At 38.6% G+C, this 9,748-nt stretch overlaps 1 long non-coding RNA gene across 1 annotated transcript; it reads left to right on the top strand.

Annotated features, from left to right (window-relative positions):
- Positions 1-4,956: 4,956 nt before the first annotated feature.
- On the top strand, positions 4,957-6,745 carry LOC124649764. The gene is made up of 3 exons (XR_006986778.1): positions 4,957-5,306; positions 5,698-5,785; positions 6,625-6,745. It is a non-coding gene; the product is annotated as an uncharacterized LOC124649764 (long non-coding RNA).
- The last annotated feature ends 3,003 nt before the right edge of the window (positions 6,746-9,748 follow it).

The raw sequence follows: 9,748 nt of genomic DNA, 5'->3' as shown, positions 1-9,748 counted from the left end.
TGTTGCAGTATATGAAAAAAAATGATCTTACTTTACTTCATGATCAGGTATTCTTTCTCATGGATCATAAATAGCCTGGGGTCTTCTCCTTTGCGCTCTGCTTTATTCTTATCAACTTTTCTCTATTTTGTTGCGCTCTATGTACACAGCTGAATATGTGCAACATATATAATCGTCATCAGTTGCAGGTGTTTAGAGTATTCATGTTCACCAGGGAGCACAAGGAGTTGGGGAGGAAGGAGGAGCCCACGGCCATCCATCAGCAGTGGCAGGCAGCGCAGGGTCGAGTTGGAGGCAAACACATCAAGAAACATGTAATAAGGTGACAGTCGTTGGCCATTACCACAAGAACTTGAGATTGAGACCCTAAAGCAAACTAGGTAAATGTTCTCTGAATAAAATTATTAATCTGCTTGTTTGTGTGTTGTCTCTGATCTGTGGGTGAGAGAAAAGAGAATAGCTTTTTAATGGGAAGGCAAATTATCTGTCTATGTTCTATTTTCCTTGGGTATCAAAAGTTGTCTTCGTTATTTCTCTGTTTTTAAATATGTATGCCTAGACACACACGGTATTCAGTTCAGTCTTATTGCAAACAAGAACGATTGGGTTGATGCTATTGGGTGTCATGGATGTCTTGCATCTCAGATCTATACTTACGAGAAAATCATGAGTTTCTCAGATTTTGTACCACCATGTAGATATCTGGGAAGGAGTTTTTAAAGAAAATTATTGCTAGAGTATATGAGTAGTAGTACAGGAAGAAAAGCTTGACTGGTGCATTTATACAGTGACATAGGTCGAATTCACACGAAGTAAGATTCTGAACTTTTATTAATGGTAGCTACAAAATCCAAAGCACAAGCTATATAAATACATATTGGTACAAGTTTACATAAGAATGCATGAATAACTTTCCAAGCTTGTTCTTGTGATAAATTTATGCTATCCAGTATACTAGCTGCTAGCACCACTTCTAAACTAATTCCTAAACTGAATGATTTAAATTTTGCATCTCTGAAACTACAGTAGCACCTATTCCGGAAGTTTGAATTTTCATTGCTCTGCATGTGGCCATCATGCCGCTTGCTTGTCCAAATAAAAAAAATCCGACTGGTGATATACATGTTGCTAGGCTGAGAGCTTAATTATTTTGCTGATTTCTTCTCACTATTGCCTCACTTAAATTTTTGTGGTACATCCATCGCTTTTAAGTATACATATGCTGTCTTACTATTTGAATTATATCATTTGATGTCCAGGGTTGTTCTATTTATTCTACTTGATTCGGTCAGCCTACCGTTCTCCTGTTCTAGATTATTTTTCCTGGTGTCTAGCAATAATAAACTTAGGTTATTTGTTTTCTTTGAGAATAAAAATCAACCTTGACAAAGAACTTTAGAAAGCGGAAGAGAGAGTGAGGGCGGAAAAAAAGGAGACCCCGGGATCCGAGCAAAGTGGGTACTCCACGACTTGCACATCCTGAAATAAAATCTGGAGTTGTAGTAGCCTGAATTTATTTTCAAATTAGTAGGAGTATTGATGTTGGTAAATTATGCCACAACAAATAAGTGCTTAGGAGTTATAAATTACCTTTTGATTGGGCCAGTGTAGTCTCGGTTGGACTGTAGGCTGAAAAGTATCAAACTGAGGAACACCGTAGTTGGGTGAGGCTAAAGATTGATGTATACCATGAGGATGCAGCATATAGGAAATCATCCCTGCCATCTGCCCAGGAGGAAGAAAACCACCTACTCCCAGTAGGGTAGATGAAACAGCTGGTACAGGATGTGTACTATATACATGAAAATAGTAGAAAATGTGCTTAGGAACACTATTTAAAAGGGTAATAAATGGTATAACCAACAAACCAAATACAATAGTATATATGAAATGGAAGATGGTGCAGAATATCATTATATCCCCTGACAGGCCAGGCTAAGACACGCAGATGGCCTGATGCTACACAACAGCAATATCTCAACACACTATAATAAAGTCACGCAGCCAACGATGACCAATTTTGTGTATGATCAGTGATACCCATACACTACTGAAGTTGTTCAAAATCAGTAATACCTTGCAAAATCTACGTTTTTTTTAATTTTTGTTCTACACTAGATGTTTATTGTTTGTATGTCACCTTATTTTGAATATAGAAAAATATCTTTTTCATTTATTTTGTTATGTCTAATGGAAGTTATTAGTTTGGTGTGGTGACGTAATCATTTTAAACATAAAAACCATGATATTAGAGTATTATTGCTTCCAAGTGATCACTAATTTTGAGAATAGATTACTTTTTATGCCTCTTTTTCCGGTACGAACCAGTACTCACTTGCTATTGGTTCTGTTTACCACCCTTTCCTTGGTGTTATGGGTCTTCTCATTATAGAGGTATTCAGAGATGCTATTATATGTCAATGTTGCAATCATATCATCACGGTTACATATATATCAAAGAGTACTAACTGTTTTAAACTGAAATATGGCTCACAAAGCTTACTTTAACACTTGCATTTTTTGGTGGCTCAAAGTAGACCCCCTGCCATGAAACCTTCAGGCCACTCAGGTTCAGAGTAGTTTTGTTGTAGCGCGAAGTCTTCAGTGTGACATTCGAACTAACAAGCCATGTACTGTACGCGTGCCTGTACCTCCAGGTTACCAATTCACATTATTTCTGAACTGTGTAGTTTGGAGCAACAAAGTAATACTTCACTTTCAACAGTATAACATGTATGAATGGTTCAGCCACATGAGTTAACTAGCAGGTTATTTCTTTACAGTGGCATTTAGCTGAACTATTTTTCCATTATACAACTATGTGCTCATCTGCGCAGCTATAACATGGTGAAGGAACACTATCAGGTACAGAAGAAAGGAAGAATGCTGGTAAGAGGCCAGAAAGATGTGTCAATTTAACTTCTAGGTTAGATCGGGGTGGAGTTTATTACTTTTTATAGCAAACTTGCAAAAAGCATTTGCATGTATTTTCGTTACGAAGAGAAGCTCACCAGAAACAATGAGTTTGTTACTTCTATTACTAAGATTTAGTTAAAGGGAATATTCCAGATCAGCATAGCTTCATAAGCCTTTTCCCAAGTATCTTCTATTGATGGCTTGTCTTTTAAATACATATTTGTTGATGAATTCTGTAAACAAATGACACCTATCTATTGTCAGGACAATGATAAAATATGAGGATTTTCCACACCGAGTCCAGCGAGCCACAGGAGTGTCAGGAGATGTTTCTTTGTAGGAAGTGTTGACACTGAGATAGACTTACACATACAGTTTGTTGTGTTTTGGACTACACACATCAGATTTACTACAATTCTCTGTTGAGTTAACAATAATGATCATTTAATAATTAGTGTTTTAGATGTCGATTCATGGAAGAGTGTGTGATGGACATGGTTGTGATTGCCTCTCTCTCCCTCTATCTCTAATTGAATAGTCAAAATTCATCATGAGTTTTCATGTTATGGTCTGTGCTATACGTGAACATGAGTTTCTTTCTTTTGACTATGTAACCTGTTTTATTTGCTTTTGATCAGTGCTCATCTAGGTTGAATGTTGTCTCCTTTCTGCTCTTGTCATCTCCTTGATGACCACTCGTCTTCATATGCAAGTGGAGCCGTGGCCAGATGGTTTATCCAGCAATGGAGGGATTGTACCCTACAAAATTTGTTTCTTGGGGTTCGCCAACGGGATCCCTGTGTCCAGGTAGATGATGTTTTGTTCCACCGCCAGAATCTGTATTCTATGCTGGTGTTGATCATCTGTTCACTTGCAGATGCAAAAACAGCCTGAGCCAGAGTTCAGCCACCGATGTCGAAGGTTGTGCAGTAGCTGGCTTGTCGTGTAGAGATCAGGCGTGAGGCCGGTGCTTGGTGGCGGCAGCGATTATCTCTGGCACGAGTATTCCAGTAGCTATTTTTTCTAGGAGAAGAAGTCCATTTCCTACAAACATTTTCAGTCTGAGGAGAGGTACAGAACAACTTACAGGTATTGCAGCTTATTTGGTTTTCGGTATAAATAAAAACTGTGTACTGTCATTTCCAGTTCGCTAGGTGTGTCTACTTTTCCTTGTTCTTTCGTAGGAGTAAATTACCACATACTATTTAGTTTCTCATAACAGAAACCGGAGAGCTACCTCTTTTTTCAAAAAGTGGCTAGGAAGGGTAATAGATAGCTGGTTTCAGTCCTACTATATGACTTCTATCTGATTCATAACTTCACCGCAAGCTCTTGGTCATGAAGCTGCAGTATGTCTACCAGCTAACCTTATGGAAGCAACTTAGTTGCTTGATTTTCCTTTTCAATTCATAATTTTAGACGTGGCTAATCTAAAGGAATTGTAGACGAGCAATTCATTATGTATTTGGACATGTCAAAATTCTCTCATTGCCCCAAACCGCAAACTATATATGTTTATATATAATTCCTTGGTGAAACTGATATTTGCTTTGATATGATTTATCTCAACATGTGAAATAATAGTGATGATTTTTTAAAAACATTTTCCATTGTTTCTACCAGGTGCTATGTTGAATCAGGCCAATGGCACGAAGGGTATGTGCCATATGCTCTCTTGAATCTTTACAATTTCCCGCATTCGGGATGATAGTCTGGTACTTGCATCTGTTCGGCATGTAGCAGTCTTTTCTATTTCTTATGCCATTATCCTGCTTGCTTTTAACTTAAATATATTCAATTTTGTTATATTGGCGAAGCTACTCCCTGGTGTTTATTGTGCTGATTAAGAGCAGAGCTCGCTTGGATGTCTCGCGAGTAGATTATCCCCGAGATAAGTATTGGATGCATCTGATTATTTTAACTATGGTGAACACACTTGGATTATTAAATTGAGTATTTTTCTTGAGTTTCTAGAGCTGGGGCATTTGTCTCTCTTATGGGGTAACAGATCTGGATCAACGACATAGCTAGATAAGGTTCTACAGGAGATTAGGCCCCAATCTATTGGTCCAGGTTTTTCATTTCTCTCTGCTCTCTTGGTTCGGGTGTGTTCTGGAAGAAGATAAATTCTACAGAATATTAGGGCCTAATATTGATGTTCTAAATGGAACGGTTAGAACTTTTTCATGTATGATCTGCATTGCAAAGTAGGGATCTTTCTCTTTGTTCAAAGAAAAAAAATACTCTTTCAGTCCTCCCATGTTCCTGGATTTTTCTTCAACTAATCCTTTTGGGCATTGTCTGCAAAACCTAATCGGTAGTTTTTTGCATTACCTTCATGGTGTGGAGTCCCTGATCAAGGCCAGGGCGCCGTGGAACTCATGCTCAAGGTAAGGAGGAAATCAGTGCATGTATGTTTTTGGAAATGTGTTTAAAATAACCAAACAGTATAATAATTTATGCCATGATTCAACGAGTTTTCTTCCATTAATGGGTGTCGATTTAGTAACAATGATATTAAAACACAAATGACAGCTATAGTTTGAATGTAGTTTATCTCATTTGGCTCTGTTCTTGGAGATATATTACCAACAGGTAGAAATGTTATGGCCATATTATCATTTCAGATTGCATATACTCCTACAAGAATCCTTTTGATGGCTTTGGTATTCGATTCAAAACCAAAGAACATACATTCTTATTTTGTACATGCGTTTTTAAAGATTTTCAGTTGTTTGCTATCATATCTAAACAAATGGATGCTTATCTTATTTTGTTCAGAGAGAGTGCTATACCTGTGTTGCATAGAAAACTGATTCCTTCACTGGAGGAATGAGCGCTTCAGGAGCTCCTCTTCACCAGCAGCAAGGTGAGGAAATCGTCGGTGTTGTTTGGTTCTGCGTTGGTTAATTTCCTGCGGAGTGAAGGGCCCGAGCGGCGTGTTAGGTCGGTGTTGGAACTGTTGATAAGATAAATGCTAGGGAATGAGCATATAATAGAACTATTTATTTGGCAACCTGTAGAAAAGCAACATAAAATGAAACTGAACTACGAAACATGTTGGAGCAGTTGATAAGAGAAGTATTGTAAGTTGAAACATAAACTATTTTTATGGAGTGATGTTTGTCGTTTATATTCTAGATAGACATTAGAGCAAATTAACCGAGTAGATGGTCAAGCTTGTAAGTCTTGAGGGAAGGTTCTCTGTTGTCCGAGTACATGTACTCCGACGATCATGTACATCGTTTTCAGAGAAACAAGCTGTCAGGAGTTTAGAGTCTTGAGCGAAGGTTCTCTGGTGACCGAGTACATGTACCATGTACATGTACAGCGTATTTCAGAGAAACGAGATGTTAGGAGTTTAGTGTCTTGAGGGAAGGTTCTTTGATGACTGAGTACATGTACAACGTTTTCAGAGAAACGAAATGCTAGCAGTTTAGAGAAACGAAATGTCAAAAAACAACTCCACTAACATATACATACATGATCATCCGATGGAACATGTCTTTGCATGCTGAGGGCTGGAGCAAGCTTGAGTGAAGCGTGTTTACAGCTACTTACAGGTTGTAGGAGTCTACTTGTCTTGTAGACTATGTGAAGCAACACGAAATGTATATTTAAATTTGATACATCATCCTTTCTTTCTCTGTTCTTATACTATTAGTTTGTCATTTAGCTTTTTACACATAAATTTTCATTTTTTGTTAGGTCATATTTAGTCCATATGAAGCAAGTACTTTTTGTATCACACAAAGGAACTGTTGTATTCTCCAACTTTTGCAGCAGAGATTATTAGTATTTTGCTACATTTTTCTCGTGAGCAAATAAGGGTTCTCCTCTCTTTGGGTTACTCTGCATGATCTTTACTTAAACTAAAACCGTGAGTGTGTTCTATGTAATTTTCACTAACAAAACATATTAGCTGTCACATACAAAAGACAATGCATTTCAATTTTGAGTTTGGTTGGCACGACAATTTTGCTTTGACCAGGTGCACATGCACTTCCTTTTTAACACACGAGACAATTTCTTCTATTATAATTAATATGCATTGTTCTGATCCTGCAGCTAGCATACTATACTTTCTTTAGAATTTTAAGATCATGTTTAGAACATATCAAGTGACTGATTCTTCTTTGGGTTGCTCGCTCATTGCCAAGATAGGTGTGCTTTGCCTCTCCTACCTATTAAATTCTCAATGCTACATACTGATGTGCAGTATTATCAGTAAATACCTATGTAAGAAAAATACATCATGCTTTTTCTACAATAAATTAGCCGCACACAAAAATTGCTGAAATAGCAAGTAATTATGTCAGGATTAAATTTGCTTTACCATGAACCTTTTTTTATTTTTTTGCAGTGTCATCAATTGTGTTGGACCACATAATATTTTTAGATGTATAAATAATGCCTTAACCAAAAATATTCTACTGCAGATGGATATATTTTCGCTCATTGCAGTACACCGTACCACACATGTCTTTTCAAGATAAGCTTCTAATTTTATTTCTTTGCTGACCATGTCGTATAAATGGCGTCATATGAATATCTGCAGTGCCAATCTATCAAATAGCACAGGTGATTACTTTGTTAATCATTTTAGTTCCCATCTCCATTTTACTAAACACATGCACTAATTTTTCTAGCTCATGTTTACAGTACTTCCTGAATTTCATATTGCTTACAGATGGATTTGGCACATGTTTCCATACTGATAATTTTAGTTAGGCTGCAGATAACTGTACTCTATATGCTTGATGAGGAATTTATGTAGATAATTCTGTGCATAAGCAAATTTTCTCGAAAACTTCAACGGCAGAACAAATGCAAGCTGGAACAGGCTGATGCTATGAGCATTAGATGTTTTAGCTACGATGCACCGGGTTAAAAATAGAATGTGCTTTTACACTGATTGGAGGTGTCTCGAGAAAATAGAGAAATTGTATTTGTTTTGTGTCTGTGATAAATTGGAAGTTCTTGCTGACTCTTTGGGTGAAAGTTTTGTTGAAAATAAAGACTGTATCCCTTTTTTTCCGTATACAATGACAGTGAAAGGTACATACTAGAAGCATTGCATTTCTATGTTGCACATGGGGCTGGTAATTTGTCGCTCATATGGTCATATTCTTAATCTCGAAGATAGTTTCATGTTTTCGTCGTGCATTCACGTTGATTCTTCCCAAATCTACCTGTTGTTCTACATCATATAGACCAACGGGAATTTAGATAGTACTCAATGACATGATTTGCTTATCTGCTATACTGCTTTTAGTAATGTCTGCTAAATGGAATTGTACTTGTCAGCCTTAGGTACATCCTACCAGAATGATAACACTAAGGAAATTTTGTTTGATTCACATTTATGAATTGTCACATAGTCAGTGATATCTGTACCCTATTTCCGTGTTCACTCTATATGTACTTGGTGCTTTTGTTTGCTAGGTTTTGATTGTTTCTATTTAAATTCATGCATTTCTACTGCTGGTATTCACATTAACCAGCTAATCAATAATAATATTAGGATTCAAAATATCGGTTTATCACTCATTTGTATAAATGCTATCATAGCGCTTTTTCAGCTTATTGTCAACTGTACTACAAAACGAAAATCAGTGCGAAGTACCGGGGTCGCGCGCCAAGGCGCGCATCAAAATCTAGTATTTAATTAATCAGCAACCAGCACCCGAAGGTCCCATGGCCCAAGCTCATCGGGGCGCCTTGGAAAGCCTCGCAATACTTGGAGATAAACTAGTTCCGCGGAAGGAAAAATCTGCGCTCCAAGCTAGCGGTTCAAGGCACCGTTCGAGGGACGCTCGAGATGAAATCACTCAGAGCAGGATCGACAGAGCTAGGCGGCAGCGAGCGGTAAGGGAAGAATACGACAGTGATGATTCTGAAGAAAGCCAGGAGTACGACGGCGAGATGAGAGGAGCCGATTGTTTAAGTTATAAGATCCGAGAGACAATGCCGCACAAAAGGTTCAAACCTACTCCTACTGACGCTGCCAAGTATGATGGGCAGCAGGAGCTGAGGTCCTCGATAGATGATTATCTGCAGACTGTAATCTTACACAAGGGGAACCAAATAGCGGCGGCTCTACTTGAAGGATTCAACATGAGCCTGGTTAAGAGGTCTGCCGAAGGGATCCATCAAATCATGGGACGAGCTGGTAGATGCTTTTGTAAAAAAAAAATCAGGCAACGTATAAAAGGCCAGTCGGAATCAAGGAATTACGTCATTGTCAGCAGAAGCTGAAGGAGTCGATGCGTACATACATCGGGAGGTTTACCAAGTGCCTGAACGCTGCCGAAGACATCTCTATCGACAGAGAAATCGACGCTTTTAGCGACGACATCCGACGCGAATCTTACATGGAGGAGCTTGGACGTAAAAAGGCGAAGACCGTAACCAAATTAATGGAGATCGCCAACAGTTGGGCTGATGGCGAGGATAATGTACGAAAGCCTCGACCGCGAAGTGACGATGAAGATGACGATCAGCCGAGGCACGATTCGGGTAGTCGAACAGATCGTCGCAAGAGAAGAAAAGAGCGCGGATACGATGATACCAACATGGTAGCCGCAGGATATTCTGATCGACGATATGATCAATACGATGACAGGCGGGATGATCGACAGGACATCAATCGCGGGAACCGTGGTAATTAAAAATCACGACCCTCACGGATCCCAGAGCTCCCTTTCGCCGAACAGTTGAATGCTTCCTATTACTTGCACGCATATGTCGATTCTAAGGATAACCAGAAGAAGTCGATCCACCTACTCAGAGACTGTCGGCAGTTCATCGAGATGCAGAAGTTTATTCAGCA

Source organism: Lolium rigidum, chromosome 4, assembly GCF_022539505.1.
Source record: "Lolium rigidum isolate FL_2022 chromosome 4, APGP_CSIRO_Lrig_0.1, whole genome shotgun sequence".
NCBI lineage: Eukaryota > Viridiplantae > Streptophyta > Magnoliopsida > Poales > Poaceae > Lolium > Lolium rigidum.
The sequence above is the reverse complement of the archived record's forward strand: the minus strand, read 5'-3'. Positions and strand labels throughout refer to the sequence as shown.